Source organism: Mauremys reevesii, linkage group 14 (genome assembly GCF_016161935.1).
Source record: "Mauremys reevesii isolate NIE-2019 linkage group 14, ASM1616193v1, whole genome shotgun sequence".
NCBI classification, from domain to species: Eukaryota; Metazoa; Chordata; order Testudines; family Geoemydidae; genus Mauremys; species Mauremys reevesii.
The window spans coordinates 4674631-4691949 of NC_052636.1; the positions used below are offsets into that span (position 1 = coordinate 4674631).

General features: G+C 51.1%; 2 protein-coding genes across 2 annotated transcripts in view; one reads left to right on the plus strand and one right to left on the minus strand.

The window, feature by feature from the left end:
* Positions 1-17319, minus strand: part of LOC120381416 (zinc finger protein 271-like) — a 1091725-nt gene that overhangs the window by 735396 nt on the left and 339010 nt on the right. The window lies entirely within an intron of this gene.
* Positions 1-17319, plus strand: part of LOC120381435 (zinc finger protein 850-like) — a gene marked incomplete at its 5' end in the record, with an annotated part of 117533 nt that overhangs the window by 82775 nt on the left and 17439 nt on the right. The window lies entirely within an intron of this gene.

The window sequence follows — 17319 nt, forward strand, 5'->3', positions numbered from 1 at the left end:
GTGGGTGGGCTGGGTGGGATCTCGGGAGTCACGTCTCAGGGATCTGCCCCAATCCCCAGCACTGCTCCAGCTCTGAGCTGTCTCCACTGCCTGGGACCTGTGGGGTCCCACCTGCCTCCCCGGGGAAGAGCCACCTGGGACTGGTGCAGAGGCTGGGCCAGTCTCAGCCACTCACAGGGGACAGTGGGGGAGGCTCATCTGGGTCCTGAGGGAGCCTGGCCCGGGTAGGCTCTGCTCCTGCTCCAGCCTGGCTGCTTCCACCACTCCCAAGGGGCCGGAGTTCTCCTGCCCCAGAACCAGCTCTGGCTGCGCTGCCAGCTCAGCCTGGCAGACACAGTCACCTCACATCAGGGCCGGCTACTGTGGCTGGGGGTTAGGGTGTAGGAGAGCAGGTCTCTAGTGGGTCTGGGGGGTGCTGGGCACTGGGGGGTGGGGAGATCTCTGTGTGTTGGGGGGCTGTCAGTGGGGGAGATCTGTGTGTATGTGGGTGCTGGGAAGTGTAGGGGGTCTGTGTGGGGCACCGTGCAGTTGTGGTGGTGGGGGGCACTGGACAGTGAGGGGATCTGTAGGGGCTCAGAGTGGGAAGGGGTGGGGCACTGTGCAGTTGTGGGAGGGCTGTGGGGGTCTTCAGATGGGGGGCACTGGTCAGTGAGAGGATCTGTGGGGGGGGTCTGAGTGGGTGGGAGAGTGGTCTGGGAGGGCACTGGGCAGGGGGTTTGCGGGGTGTCTCTGGGTGGTGCGGCGCCGGGCGTAGGGAGCCAGAGGGGTGCCAGGCAGGGGTTGGTGGGGTCGCTGGGTGGTGCGGCGCAGGGCGTAGGGAGTCGGAGGGGTGCCGGGCAGGGGGTTTGCGGGGGTCTCTGGGCGGTGCGGCGCTGGGCGAGGGGAGTTGGAGGTGCCGGGCAGGGGTTTGCGGGTCTCTGGGCGGTGCAGCGCTGGGCGAGGGAGCCAGAGGGGTGCCGGGCAGGGGTTGGTGGGGTCTCTGGGCGGTGCGGCGCTGGGCGAGGGGAGCCGGAGGGTGCCGGGCAGGGGGTTGGTGGGGGTCTCTGGGCGGTGCGGCGCTGGGCGTAGGGAGCTGGAGGGGTGCTGGGCAGCCGGTAGCTGGGGGACTCTGGGCGGTGCAGCGCTGGGCGTAGGGAGCCAGAGGGGTGCTGGGCAGGGGGGTCTGTGGGGGTCTCTGGGTGGTGCGGCGTAGGGAGTGGGAGGGGTGCTGGGCAGGGGGTTTGCGGGGGTCTGTGGGTGGTGCGGCGCAGGGCGTAGGGAGCCGGCGGGGTGCCGGGCAGGGGGTTGGTGGGGGTCTCTGGGTGGTGCGGCGCTGGGCGTAGGGAGTCGGAGGGGTTCTGGGCAGGGGGTTGGTGGGGGTCTCTGGGTGGTGCGGTGCTGGGCATAGGGAGCCAGAGGGGTGCTGGGCAGAATGTAGCATGGTGCAGCATGGGCCTGCCCCCAAGGGGAAGAAGCATGATGGCAGTGCAGGGCTGGGCTGGACAGCGTGGGTCTGGCAGCTCCCGGTTTGTAAACAGTGCCCTTATACTGGGCTGGGGGGAGTGGGGCTGTCCCTGCCGTGCCATGATCCAGCTCCTGTTGCCCCCGGCCAGCCCCTCGCTCTGAGGACTCTGCCCCCCTGCCCCATGTCCCCATTTCCCCCATGGGGACCCATAAATATGTTTAGCACCAGGCCCACAAAAGGTTAATCCGGGCCTGTTTGGGGTGCAGGCTGTGGGATGGAGTTGGGGGGCGGGAGGGTTGCAGGCTATGGGGAGGTTGAGTGAGGGGGGCAGGCTCTGAGCTGGGGCAGGGGATGGGGGGCAGGGGGTGCAGACACGCGGGCTCTGGGAGGGAGTTGGGGGGCGGGAGGGTTGCAGGCTATGGGGAGGTTCAGTGAGGGGGCAGGCTCTGAGCTGGGGCAGGGGATGGGGGCAGGGGTGCAGACACGCGGGCTGGGGGAGTTGGGGCGGGAGGGTTGCAGGCTGTGGGAGGTTGAGTGAGGGGGCAGGCTCTGAGCTGGGGCAGGGATGGGGTGCAGGGGTGCGGACACGCAGGCTCGGGGGAGTTGCGGGGCAGGAGGGTTGCAGGCTGGGGGGAGGTGGAGGGAGGGGGGCAGGCTCTGAGCTGGGGCAGGGGATGGGGTGCAGGGGGTGCGGACACGCGGGTTCTGGGGAGTTGGGGGTGGGGGTTGCAGGCTATGGGGAGGTTGAGTGAGGGGGCAGGCTCTGAGCTGGGGCAGGGATGGGGTGCAGGGGTGCGGACACGCGGGTTCTGGGGGAGTTGGGGGTGGGGTTGCAGGCTATGGGGAGGTTGAGTGAGGGGGCAGGCTCTGAGCTGGGGCAGGGGATGGGGTGCAGGGGTGCGGACACGCAGGCTCGGGGGAGTTGGGGTGGGGGTTGCAGGCTATGGGGAGGTTGAGTGAGGGGGCAGGCTCTGAGCTGGGGCAGGGGATGGGGTGCAGGGGTGCGGACACGCGGTTCTGGGATGGAGTTGGGGTGCGGAGGGTTGCAGGCTGTGGGGAGGTTGAGTGAGGGGGGCAGGCTCTGAGCTGGGGCAGGGGATGGGGTGCAGGGGTGCGGACACGCGGGTTCTGGGATGGAGTTGGGGCGGGGGTTGCAGGCTATGGGGAGGTTGAGTGAGGGGGCAGGCTCTGAGCTGGGGCAGGGGATGGGGTGCAGGGGGGGTGCGGACACGCGGGCTCGGGGGGGGGGGTTACTCGGCAGGCTCCGTTCGGCTACGCATGCTCAGTGCCGCCCAAGTAGCTAATCCTGAGCGAGGGCTGTTTCTGTCGTTACACCGGCCCCGTCACGTGACTCCTTCCCCCGCCCCCCGCGGGGTGCGTCACTTCCGGCCGCTTCGGGGGGAGGCTCCGGGCGCGCGGCAGAACCGGTAAGAGCCGAGCGGGGCGCGGGGAACAGACACCTGGGCCCGAGACCCCCCCCCCCCGCCCGGGGCCGGGCCGGGAGCTGGGGCGGGACGGGGGGTCCCGGTGCGGCCTCCGTAGCGGGTGGGGGGGTGGGTCCGGGAAATCCCGGAGGGGGGGAGGTGAGTGTGTGTCCGCGGGCAGTGACTGTTCCCCCCTCCCCCACTGCCGCCCCCTCCCCCGGCTCCCTGCGGCCCGTGTGAGGGGGGGGAAACGTCACTGCCCGCGTGCGCAGGAGCGTCCCGTAAAATCCCCCCCCCCGGGGGCCCTCACCCCGCCCCGCCCCCCCCGCGCTGGGGGTTTGTCTCCCCGCTGCCGGGGGCGGAGTCTGTGACCCGTTTTCCCCCCAACGCTCAGACCCGGATATAAAACATCCCAACCCCCCCCCCCGCCCCGTTCTCCCGCCTTCGCTGCTGCCGCCGGACCGGGCCGCGCGCGGGGCCCCGCCTCGGTAACGGGACCGCGCGAGCCACCGCCCGGATCGACCCTGAGCCCGGTTCTCCCGCGGGGCGGGGCCTTGGGGGCCAACGGCGCCGCTCCCCCCCCCGTCAGACACGGATGGGAACCGCTCAGATCTTATCCCTGATCAACACCTGCCCCGGAGGGGTGGGGGGTGGTTTGGTTTTTTCCCTGAATTGCCTGACGTGACGTTATGTTGTGGTGGGTTTTATTCTGTGTGATTTGAGGAAATCAGTAACTTTTTATTAATGCGAATGACACTCAGCAATAAGAGAACTTTTCTTCTGAAGTATTGTGAGCATCACACACCAGTAACACTCAGAGAGAGGTCAGGAATCAAAGCACCGTAGCCCTGTAGGAAAGAGAATTCTGGAACAGGCACCTTTTATAAGCAAGATATTTTACTTACAATTGGGCTTTAATTTGTGTGGAAAGAAATACTTTACGCAGCACAAAGGAGAGTTACAAAAATGTATTACTCTTCATTGGCTCGACACACAATATCCTCCCCAAAATTCACCTCAGGAGTGTTGATTGGAACTCGTGTAGATGAATTAATTTTCTTGTTATCAGTTGCTTACCTTGTGACATGTGTTCTCTGCAAATCTCAAAGATTCATATAAAATACCCTAAAAATTTGCCCCACTTTCTCTCAACTTGTCTATTTCTAAGTGACTATGCCCTGAGTTTTTCCTTGTCTCTATTTATAAATTACTAAAAAAAATAAATCTCAGGTTCTTGACTATGGATACAAAATGTGTCCTTATGTTGTCCATTTCCTCTTTATTCGTTTATCAAATATTGATGTGAACTACACTCAGATTTTACCTTATATCAACAACTGATATAAAATCCCTCTGATGTTCCACTTTCCTTTCACTAATTTACAAAAATGGATCCAAAAATCCCTCTGATTTCCACCCTTTCTTTTTCATTTCTGAACACTGATCTCAAATCTCAGGTTTTTCCCTCTTTCTATGTCATCATCAAATGTCAATTAAAAATCCTCTCCGGTTTGGGGCTGTTCCCCATGTCTCTAAATCCCAGCAACTTCTTCATTGGAGGGAACCTGTTGCCCTGAGTCATTCTCCATCCTGGTTGTTGCAGGGGGTTAAATTGCCCAGAGATCATCTTTCCCGTCTCCTTTGAGAATCATTTCTTCCTCCTTTATCTCTGTTAAAATGTTTGCCAAGAAAGAGACCAGACACACGTTTAATACCCATCAAATTCAGAGGCCTCCCCCTGTTTGGGGATCAGTGTTTCCCAGCTGATAACAGGAGAGTTGGCTGAATCCTTTTCTCCAGCTGGCACGGGATGAGGAGGTCTCTCTGAGTGCAGTGTGGGTCCAGAAGTTTCCCAAATCCCATGACAAATGCTCTTCAGGAGGGGTTGCTTCCTGCAGTGCTAAGATGTAGCCACCTTGGGATGGATCCATGGTGGCCATTATTTGCTAGTGACAGGCCATGGAAGTTTCTTACCTTTCTTGCCCTCTAGGCCTTCCATTCTCCTGTTAAAGAAACATCCCCCAGGGCTCCCTCTGTCTGCAGGAACTTTTGGTTCCGTTTGGAAAATTTGTGCCCCCCAGTCCTTGTCCTCGATCTGGGGGGTGAGGGAGGTGGGAGGGGGATCAGCACTGCCGCACAATGGTCTCTTCCACAGCGTTCTGGACTCATTCTTTCTGAACTCTGGTTTCATTGAGACCAATGTTAATCCAGAGTCACTGTATGGAAAGACAAGGAGTGACTCCAGATGGACAGTGGGGCTAATGAGACCAGCAATTCTCCCTGGGAGGAGGGGCTCTCATTAGCTGCTCCCCCCAGAGAGCTAAAGGAGGGAAGCTGCTCAAACGCTCTGTCCCTCTCTGCTGAGGATATTGGGGTTCAGCTTCCTGGGTCAGACGCTGCAGCCTCCATTGTGATCTGGGAGACCAGGCTTAGCAGCTGCTGCTCCTCCAGCGGGGTTCTGTGCTGGGATGTGACCTGAATTCAAGCTGCTTCTCTGCCTGGCCCAGGGGATGACTTTCTCCAGCTGGTCCTAGCCCCCTAGGGCAGCCCTGGGCCCTGTTAATACTAAATACTGATCCAGACATTCCAAGTAACTGAAAGAAACAAAGGGAAAATGCTGGGGTCTGGCCTTAAAATGACTCTACACAAACAGACCCCCCCTCATTTCTCGTCCAATTAACAATTGCAGGAGCAAATCCAGCCCTGGGGGAGCAAACTACCCAGGAATGGGACTTTCCTACCAGACGGGCAGGGAGAGGGGAAAAGGAGAAAGAGAGACTGAAAGGGGCTGTGGGAGAGAAGAGTTTGGAGAGAGATTTCCAGATCTCTAATCTGCCCAGACAGATGTATTGCTGCACCCTGGGTAGAGTCACTTTCCTGTGGAAAAGATGAGAATCAGACAGAGGAAAATCCAGTTCCTGACTCCATATCCCTCCTGCTGGGGTGTGGCTGCCATGGGGTCAGTGTCTGAGGGGATCCCCCACAGTGACTCCTTTGGTTCTGCTTTTTCCTAGCCTTGTGTTCAGAGACTTTGTTACGGGGTGAGGGGAGGGAGAAGGGAGGTTAAAAATGTGTCTGGGCTTAGCCTGGCAGGAGGGGCCAGGTCTACATTGTAATAAACAGACTGAGCATTTCCCAGCATGGCAGACTCTAGGGTGTCTGTCTGCAGGGAAGGGGCCTAGGGGGAATCATGCTGTGAAATGAATTAAAGCCTGTTCTGAAACCTTCACAACTGCCCTTCTCGCCCTGCCAGGCTGCAGAATAACGTCCATGTTTCGCTCCAGTTCATCCCGTCCTCTCGTTGGACAGGGGAGAGAAATGGCTGCAGAGGAGCCAGTTCAGGTAGGTATTATCAGGGGGTTGCTGGTGGGTTCCTCCAGGGGGGGAGAGGGACAGCAAATACGTGGGAGATGGGAAGGTTTGCACAGGCTGGTTTGGAGGTTGCAGTCTGGTTTGCAGGAAATGCACAGGGTGGAGAAAGGGAGGAGGACAGGGGTGTGCTAAACCTGCTGGGAGTTATTTAATATGTGGCCTAGACTCTAGGAACAGACCCAGGAGGTTCGGCGGTGGAAATGCTCTAGTTTGTGGAGCAGAAAATAACCCAGCTACATGGGGCTGGGAAAACTGACCAGACTCATAGTGCTGGAGCCCGACCTGACTAACCAGCAGCTGCTGTGAGATATGAAGGGGGCACCCACCAGTGAGGCTTGGGGGAGATTCCCCTCCCTTCACATCCAGCTCTTCAGAATGGGGAGGGTGTTGGGCTTCCTACCAGGGAGCTGTCCCTGGACCCTGCTAGGGGCTCCATCTCCTGAATCAGTCTGTGGCTAGTAGGGGGGTGATGGCTCTGCTGGGAGAGAGGAGGGGCTCTTGCTTCGTCCCCTCCCCCTGGTGTTTCCTGGATGCTCTGAGCAGGGTGGGGGTGGGACTCTGACTGCAATCCACCCAGAGTTTCTGTTTGGCTCCTGTCCTCCATGTATAGGGGGGCTGTGAGTGGGGCAGCAGGTACTGAGTGTTGGACTCTCGCTCTTTCAGGGGCCGGTGACCTTCAAGGAGGTGGCTGTTTTTTTCACCAGGGAAGAGCGGGCTCTGCTGGACCCTGCTCAGAGAGCCCTCTACAGGGATGTCATGCAGGAGAACTATGAGAATGTGACCTCGCTGGGTAAGGGTTACTCTCCTCTCTATTCTTGGAAGGGGAAAAGAAGAGAGATAGTTCATGCCACCCCACAATGCCACCTCTACTCTGTCCTGTTGCCTCATCACCCTAATATGCCAGTGACACACAAGCTACCAGAGACCCTCCCCTGCTGCAGAACACTTTGGGAACAGAGCACAGGAGACGTATCGCACAGTGTCAAATATCTCCTGTTTGCTCAAGTAAAACTGAGGGTTAGGAGCGGCATAATCAGCAGAAGCTTCCTACTCCTGACCTCTTAAACCCTGAGCCTTCTCCACCCAGAGCACAGACACTCCGTGCGTCCTTGAATGCTGGCTGGGGGTATCCAGAGAAGGAAGCTCAGTGGCGGATTTAGCGTTAGTGGGGCCCTGTGCTCAGCTCCATTTTAGGGGTCCCTCCTTGGGACATAGGCAAGAAAAAGAACATTCTCTCATTTCCCTCCCACCCCCATTTTTCATTCTTTTTTTCCTTCCTCCTCCTCCTCCTATAAGTAATAGGAAGTAACTGAAAATAAAGTGAGGTACATTGATTGTTTTTGTCGTCTAACCAATTCTTCCACAGATCACTTGAAAATCGCTGAGAGTCTTGGGGCACCACTTAATGATCTTTCCATATATTGTTTGTGCCGTTAGCTAACTATTGTAAAGCGCTTTGGATAAGAACCCTTTATTAACAATTAAAAATGTTGGAGTGCAGGGTCTGGCCAGGAGTTAGGGTGTGGGAGGGGGCTGAGGGTTGGGGCAGGGGGTTGGGATGTGGAGCACTTACCTGAGCAGCTCCTGTTTCATGCGAGCAATGCAGGTGGGGATGTGGGGGGGGCAGGAGTCAGGGTGGGCAGGAGGCTGTGTGGGAGGGGTGCAGGAGTCAGGGCTGGGGGTGTGTGATGGGTAGGGGGTGGGGGATAAGTGGTTATGGGTGGTTGCAGGAATCAGGGAGGGCAGGGAACTGGGGTGTGTTTGAGAGGGGTGAAGGAGTAAGGGCTGGGGGAGTGAGGGGGTGCAAGGGTCAGGGAGGGCAGGGTGTTCAGGGGGCAGGAGTCAGGGCTGGGGGTGCAGGGTCTGGGAGGGAGTTGGGGTGCAGGGGCAGCTGGGGATTGGGGGTGCAGGGTCTGGCCAGGTTTTAGGATGCAGGAGGGGACTCAGGGTTGGGGCAGGAGGTTGGGGTGTGAAGTGCTTACCTGGGGCAGCTCCCATGTGGTGTGAGGGGTGCAGATGGCAATGTAGAGGGTGGGGTGCAGGAGCTCCCATTTGGTGCTCAGGGAGCGGTTGAGGATATGCGGGGGGTGCAGGAGTCAGAGCATGGGGTGTGAGGGCTCGTTATGTGGGAGGGGATGCAGGAGTCAGGTCTGGGGGCTGGGAGGGTGGGCTGGGGTCCTGGGGGTGCTCTCAGCCCCCTACCCTGAGTGGCTCAAGCAGGGGCTGGGGGGTATGTGATAGGGGAGTGCTTTGTAAAGCAGTGAGCAAGTGACCAGGGAGCTTTTCAAACAGGGCTGCTAATGGGGAGTTTCGTGAGGGAGTTTGGAAGGGGAGTGGGAAGGGGGCAAGGTGCTCTTGTCATTCTTTAAAACACTTAAGCTATAATACAAACTTCTTGATTGAAACAAAACCCCTGTTGTTAACCTAGGTGGCTGTAAGAGAGAATGCAGGCAGAAGCCCAGCAGCAGAGTGGGGGCTATCCTGTTTATTGCTCTCAATGTAGCATGTATGATTACCTGCCCTGTGGGCGGGGGGCTTACGTGTGCATTCGGTGCAAGGAGCTCCTGGCCCTCAGAGACCGCGTGGAGGCTTTGGAGGCCAGGGTGGTGGAACTGGAGACGCTAAGGGGGGCAGAGAAGTATGTTGATGAGGCTTTTCCGGGACACTGTAGATTTCTCCCACCTCCGGTCAGACAGCCACTGCACTGTTGAGGAGGATGAAAGGCCCAGGGAAGGAGAGCTGTCAATGGGAGCAGAGGGAAACCTTCCCATAGTTGGGACCATCCTCCCAGATGGTGTTGGGGTAACCTCTTGCACTGAGGTTACCTCTCTGGGGAGGGAACCCCAGGCATTAAGAAAAGGCAGCTGTAGGTAATGGGAGATTTGATCATTAGAAACAAGGATAGCTGGGTTTGTGATGACCCGGAGAACCGTATGGTGACTTGTCTGCCTGGTGCAAAGGTTTCTGATTTCTCAAGGCATCTAGATAGATTTATGTGTAGTGCTGGGGAGGAGCCGGTGGTCGTGGTACATGTAGGCACCAATGACATAAGGAACGGTAGGTGAGACGTCCTGGAGGCCAAATTTAGTCTGCGAGGAAAGAGACTGAAATCTGGGACCTCTATGGTGGCATTCTCAGAAAAGCTTCCAGTTCCACGCACAGGGCCAGGTAGGCAGGCAGAGCTTCAGAGTCTCAATGCGTGGATGAGATGATGGTGTAGAGAGGAGGCGTTTAGATTGATTAGGAACTGGGGAAACTTTGGGGATGGGCTCCACCTAAACCAACGTGGAACCAGACTGCTGGCACTTAACATTAAAAAGGTTGTAGAGCAGTTTTTAAACTAAGAGATGGGGGAAAGCCAATGGCTGCAGAGGAGCTCGTGGATCGGACAGAGACTTGTCTTAGAGGAGAGTCTAGTGATAGAGATTTTCTAGTTCTAGTCAGGCAGAGAGGCTGGAAGAGGATAAAGTGGGGGCCAGATCAGACGAGAAGCATTCACACACACAAGAATCTGACACATCAGAAAAGGGCAGACAAATAAACAGTGACAAGTTTTTAAAGTGCTTGTACACAAATGCCAGAAGTTTAAATAATAGGATGGGTGAATTAGAGTGCCTTGTGTTAAAGGAGGATATTGACATAATAGGCATCACAGAAACCTGGTGGAGTGAGGACAATCAATGGGACACAATCATTCCAGGGTACAAAATATATCGGAAGGACAGAGCAGGTCATAAGAACGGCCATACCGGGTCAGACCAAAGGTCCATCCAGCCCAGTATCTCTCTACTGATAGTGGCCAATGCCAGGTGCCCCAGAGGGAGTGAACCTAACAGGCAATGATGAAGTGATCTCTCTCCTACCATCCATCTCCATCCTCTGACAAACAGAGGCTAGGGACACCATTCTTTACCCATCCTGGCTAATAGCCATTTATGGACTTAGCCACCATGAATTTATCCAGTTCCCTTTTAAACATTCTTATAGTCCTAGCCTTCACAACCTCCTCAGGTAAGGAGTTCCACAAGTTGACTGTGCGCTGTGTGAAGAAGAACTTCCTTTTATTTGTTTTAAACCTGCTGCCTATTAATTTCATATGGTGACCCCTAGTTCTTGTATTATGGGAATAAGTAAATATCTTTTCCTTATCCACTTTCTCCACATCACTCATGATTTTATAGACCTCTATCATATCCCCCCGTAGTCTTCTCTTTTCCAAGCTGAAGAGACCTAGCCTCTTTGATCTTTCCTCATATGGGACCCTCTCTAAACCCCTAATCATTTTAGTTGCCCTTTTCTGAACCTTCTCTAGTGCTAGAATATCTTTTTTGAGGTGAGGAGACCACATCTGTAAACAGTATTCGAGATGTGGGTGTACCATGGATTTATATAAGGGCAATAATATATTCTCAGTCTTATTCTCTATCCCCTTTTTAATGATTCCTAACATCCTGTTTGTTTTTTTGACCGCCTCTGCACACTGCGTGGACATCTTCAGAGAACTATCCACGATGACTCCAAGATCTTTTTTCCTGACTCGTTGTAGCTAAATTAGCCCCCATCATATTGTATGTATAGTTGGGGTTATTTTTTCCAATGTGCATTCCTTTACATTTATCCACATTAAATTCCATTTGCCATTTTGTTGCCCAATTTCTTAGTTTTGTGAGCTCTTTTTGAAGTTCTTCACAATCTGCTTTGGTCTTAACTATCTTGAGCAGTTTAGTATCATCTGCAAACTTTGCCACCTCACTGTTTACCCCTTTCTCCAGATCATTTATGAATAAATTGAATAGGATTGGTCCTAGGACTGACCCTTGGGGAACACCACTAGTTACCCCTCTCCATTCTGAGAATTTACCATTAATTCCTACTCTTTGTTCCCTGTCCTTTAACCAGTTCTCAATCCATGAAAGGACCTTCCCTTTTATCCCATGACAGCTTAATTTACGTAAGAGCCTTTGGTGAGGGACCTTGTCAAAGGCTTTCTGGAAATCTAATACACTATGTCCACTGGATCCCCCTTGTCCACATGTTTGTTGACACCTTCAAAGAACTCTAATAGATTAGTAAGACATGATTTCCCTTTACAGAAACCATATTGACTTTTGCTCAACAATTTTTGTATTCTATGTGCCTGATAATTTTATTCCTTTACTATTGTTTCAACTAATTTGCCTGGTATAGACGTTAGACTTACCGGTCTGTAACTGCCAGGATCACCTCTAGACCGCTTTTTAAATATTGGCGTTACATTAGCAATCTTCCAGTCATTGGGTACAGAAGCCGATTTAAAGACAGGTTACAAACCATAGCTAATAGTTCCCCAATTTTACATTTGAGTTCCTTCAGAGCTCTTGGTAAATACCATCTGGTTCCAGTGACTTGTTACAATTAAGTTTATCAAGTAGTTCTAAAACCTGCTCTATTGACATTTCAATCTGTGGCAGTTCCTCAGATTTGTCACCCACAAAAGGTTTGGGAATCTCACCAACATCCTCAGCCATGAAGACTGAAGCAAAGAATCCATTTAGTTTCTCCGTAATGACTTTCTCGTCTTTAAGGGCTCCTTTTGTATCTCAATCGTCCAGTGGCCCCAGACTTCCTGCTTTTGTTATTACCTTTTGAGTTTTTGGCTAGCCCCTTCTTCAAACTCCTCCTTGGGTTTTCTTATTACATTTTTACACTTAATTTGGTAGTGTTTATGCTCCTTTCTATGTACCTCACTAGGATTTGACTTCCACTTTTTAAAAGATGCCTTTTTATCTCTCACTGCTTCTATTACATGGTCATTAAGCCACGGTGACTCTTTTTTAGTTCTTTTGCTGTGTTTTTTAATTTGGGGTATATATTTAAGTTGGGCCTCTAATATTGTGTTTTTGAAAAGTGTCCATGCAGCTTGCAGGGATTTCACTCTAGTCATTGTACGTTTTAATTTCTGTTTAACTAACCCTCTCATTTTTGCATAGTTCCCCTTCCTGAAATTAAATGCCAGTGTTGAGCTGTTCTTCCCACCACAGGAATGTTAAATGTTGTTATATTATGGTCACTATTTCCAAGCGGTCCTGTTACAGTTAGCCCTTGGACTAGATCCTGCGCGCCACTCAGGACTAAATCGAGAGTTGCTTCTCCCATTGCGGGTTCTTGTACCAGCTGCTCCATTTAAAGGATCCAGAAATTTTGTCTCTGCATTTTGTCCTGAGGTGACATGTACCCAGTCAATATGGGGATAATTGAAATCTCCCACTATGATGGAGTTCTTTATTTTGATAGCCTCTCTAATCTCCCTTCGCATTTCATCCTCACTATCGCTGTCTTTGACAGGTGGTCGATAACAGATCCCTATTCTAATATTCTTATTAGAGCATGGAATTACTATCCAGAGAGATTCTATGGAACATGCAGTTTCATTTAAGGTTTTTACTTCATTTGAATTTACATTTTCTTTAACATACAGTGCCACTCCCCTCTCCACACACCCCGCCCCCGAGTATGGGAGGATCCAGTGGACATAGTGTATTAGATTTCCAGAAAGCCTTTGACAAGGTCCCTCACCAAAGGGTCTTACATAAATTATGTTATCATGGGATAAGAGGGAAGATCTTTTCATGGATTGAGAACTGGTTAAAAGACAGGGAACAAAGGGTAGGAATAAATTTTCAGAATGGAGAGGAGTAACTAGTGGTGTTCCCCAAGGGTCAGTCCTATGACCAATCGTATTCAACATATTCATAAATGATCTGGAGAAAGGGGTAAACTGTGAGGTGGCAGAGTTTGCAGATGATACTTGTGACGATGCAGTTCTGGTGGGACCCAACTGAGAGTGACAAATCGCTTAAAACAGGGCAGTTACAGCCCAAGGCTGGGATTTTTCCACCTCTAAGGCAAGGCAAACCAAACCAGCCAGCCAAAGAGGACTTTGGTTTCACCCCACTGGTTAACCACAAGTCACACAAGCAATTCCCTTAGACACTCCAGTCTTCTAGTATCACCACCAGTGCACTCGTCCTGGGGATGAATGGTTATGAAAACCAACACCCCAATAAAAGAAAAAGGTTCTCTTGATCCCAAAGAATCAAGCCCCAGACCCAGGTCAATATACACATCAGATCTTACCCACAAATCACGCTGTTGCCAATCCTTTAGAATCTAAAATCTAAAGGTTTATTCATAAAAGGAAAAAGATAGAGAGGAGAGCTAGAATTGGTTAAATGGAATCAATTACGTGCAATAATGGCAAAGTTCTTAGTTCAGGCTTGTAGCAGTGATGGAGTAAACTGCAGGTTCAAATCAAGACTCTGGAGTACATCCTCCTCTGGGATGGGTCAGTCAGTCCTTTGTTGAGAGCTTCAGTTTGTAGCAAAGTTCCTCCAGAGGTAAAAAGCAGGATTGAAAACAAGATGGAGATGAGGCATCAGCCTTGTATAGGCTTTTCCAGGTGTAAGAACACTTCTTTGTTCTTAGTGTGGAAAATGACAGCAAAATGGAGTCTGGAGTCACATGGGCAAGTCCCTGCATACCTTGCTGAGTTACAAGGTGTATCTGCCTTCTCTCAATGGGTCAGTTGAATAGCTGATGGTCCTTAATGGGCCATCAAGCAGGCTAGGCAGAGCTAACACCAAGTTGTCTGGGATGTCTCCCAGAAGCACAGCATAAGTTTGAAATACAGACAGGATAGAGCCAATACTCATAACTTCAACTACAAAATGATACATACATATAGACACCATAATTATAACCAGCAACCCATAAACTGGTCTTGGACACCTTATATGACCCCCTGTACATAAGATTTGGTGCCACTACAGGACCTTGGTTGCAACCACATTCTATATGGTCCCAGATTATATCAATAACATCACAATACTAAACTGCTCAAGATAGTTAAGACCAAAGCAAACTGTGAAGAACTTCAAAAAGATCTCACAAAACTAAGTGACTGGGCAACAAAATGGCAAATGTGTATAAATGTCAAGTAATGCAGATTGGAAAAAAATAACCCCAACTATACATACAATATGATGGGGGCAAAATTAGGCTAATCAGGAAAAAGATCTTTTTGTCATTGTGGATAGTTCTCTGAAGACATCCAGCAGTGTGCAGCGGAAGTCAAAAAAGCAAACAGGATGTTAGGAATTATTTAGAAAGGGATAGACAGTAATACAGAGAATGTGTTATTGCCTGTGTATAAATCAATGGAAATCACTAATTTAGACCCCATCATTTTATATGTATATTTGGGATTATGTTTGCCAATGGGCTGCACTATGTGTTATCCTGACATCTAGTACTGCTGAGATCCTGCATTCAATAATATCCCTGCCCTTCCTGTTCCCGTTCTCCACTGAACCCCACGCTTATGTTCCCAGCTTTCCGAGGACTCTGTCTCTGGACCCATCTGTCAGCAAGAAGCAGTGCCAGGGAGACTTCGGTTTCTGGGACGTGGATTTACTTTCTGTGTGTTTTAAGACACTCTGAAATTGAGTGTCTGTGACATTAAGCACAGTATAATCTGGACTGTTAACAGCTGTGTCTCCTCAGTTCCCCAAGCTGGGGTGCCTTTTACACTGCTCTACTGTGAGAGCAGCCACTCCTGGGCAGTTCACATGCAGTCTCCAGCATGTAACTCGCTCCCAGCTACACAGTATTGAGTGCTGCTAGACAGTGACTCACAAATTACAGTGCCCTACAGGAGACCCCCAGAAAATTCTCTGTTCCCAGACTTCCCCCAGAAATGTGCATCTTGCATTGTCCAGCACACTCCTGAACAATGGGAGCTCATATGAAATCTGTTGTTTCATCAGTGGAAAATGACATGCACCAGCCTTGTTATTCCAAATGGAGTTTCCAACACACTTTAATCCAAACACACTGGTTTAATAAAAAAAGGAAACAAAATTATTAACTACTGAAAAAAAAGATTTGAAGTGACTACAAGTAATGAGGCATAAAAGTAAGAATTGTTTATGAAAGAAATGCAAAGATAAAACACAAACTAATGTTTAACTTAACAAGCTAAAAGGGATTTAAAACGAATGTTTCTCTCGCCATCTGAGACAGGCTGGTTTTCCTTTCAGCCAGGACTCCCCCTAACCTGCCCCTGCCGCCCACATTCAGTTCTTCAGGAGTTGTCATGAGCAGAGGGAAAGGGGGGGGGGGGGGGAGAGAGAGTCTCATGCATTTTCCTCAACTCTTTTTATAATTCAGTCCTTTGTACTAGAAACCACTTCAGTTCCCAGCTGAGTCATGGTGACAGGCTGTCATAGATACGAGCTTCAAGTGTCCCTGTGATGGAATGTAAATTTCATCTTCACACCTTCCCCCTGGTGGAGAATGGCTATTTGACCAGCTGTTTGCCTTGCTGTCTCTGAGGAACTTAAGGTTAGGGTTTCAGCTTTTTCAGTAATATCATACCGTAAAATCTCATCACTTTCCATACAATGTTGCTACACATTGTAACAGGAGTATCAGAGGGGTAGCTGTGTTAGTCTGGATCTGCAAAAGCAGCAAAGAATCCTGTGGCACCTTATAGACTAACAGACAATTAGCAGCATGAGCTTTTGTGGGTGAATACCCACTTCTTCGGATGCAAGTAGTGGAAATTTCCAGGGGCAGGTATATATATGCAAGCAAGAAGCAAGCTAGAGATAACGAGGTTAGTTCAATCAGGGAGGATGAGGCCCTGTTCTAGCAGTAGAGGTGTGAAAACTGAGGGAGGAGAAACTGGTTCTGTAGTTGGCAAGCCATTCACAGTCTTTGTTTAATCCTGAGCTGATGGTGTCAAATTTGCAGATGAACTGAAGCTCAGCAGTTTCTCTTTGAAGTCTGGTCCTAAAGTTTTTTTGCTGGAGGATGGCCACCTTAAGATCTGCTATTGTGTGTCCAGGGAGGTTGAAGTGTTCTCCTACAGGTTTTTGAATATTGCCGTTCCTAATATCTGATTTGTGTCCATTTATCCATACAAACGGACTTCACTAAAATAAGACAGGAGATCTACATTACTCACTTCACCTCTCTACAAAGGAAAAAGGACTGTAAGCTGTCTAAACTCTTACCTGCTACGTGGGACCACAACCGTGGTACCCCTAACCCACCCAGCAATATCGTCAATCTATCCAACCACACACTCAGCCCAGAAGAACAGTCTGTCCTATCTCGGGGACTCTCTTTCTGCCCTGCCACCCCCACCAACATGATACAGTTCTGCGGTGATCTGGAAGCCTACTTTTGCCATCTCCGACTGAAAGAATACTTTCAGGACAACACTGAACAACACACTGATACACAGTTACCCTCCCACCAACAGCACAAGAAGAAGAACTCCACATGGACTCCTCCTGAGGGTCGAAATGACAGTCTGGACCTATACATTGAATGCTTCCGCCGACGTGCACAGGCAGAAATTGTGGAAAAACAACATCGCTTGCCTCATAACCTAAGTTGTGCAGAACGCAATGCCATCCACAGCCTCAGAAACCATCCTGACATTATAATCAAAGAGGCTGATAAAGGAGGTGCTGTAGTCATCATGAACAGGTCTGACTACCAAAAGGAGGCCGCCAGACAACTCTCCAATACCAAATTCTACAGGCCACTTCCCTCAGATCCCACTGAGGAATACACTAAGAAACTGCATCATCTACTCAGGACACTCCCTACGCTAACACCGGAACAAATCACCATACCCTTAGAGCCCCGACCAGGGTTATTCTATCTACTACCCAAGATCCACAAACCTGGAAATCCTGGACGTCCCATCATCTCGGGCATTGGCACTCTCACTGAAGGACTGTCTGGATATGTGGACTCTCTACTCAGACCCTATGCCACCAGCACTCCCAGCTATCTCTGTGACACCACTGATTTCCTGAGGAAACTACAATGCATTGGTGACCTTCCAGAAAACACCATCCTAGCCACCATGGATGTAGAGGCTCTCTACACAAACATCCCACACACAGATGGAATACAAGCTGTCAGGAACAGTATCCCTGATGATGCCACAGCACAACTGGTTGCTGAGCTCTGTGCCTTTATCCTCACACACAACTATTTCAAATTTGATGACAATATATATCT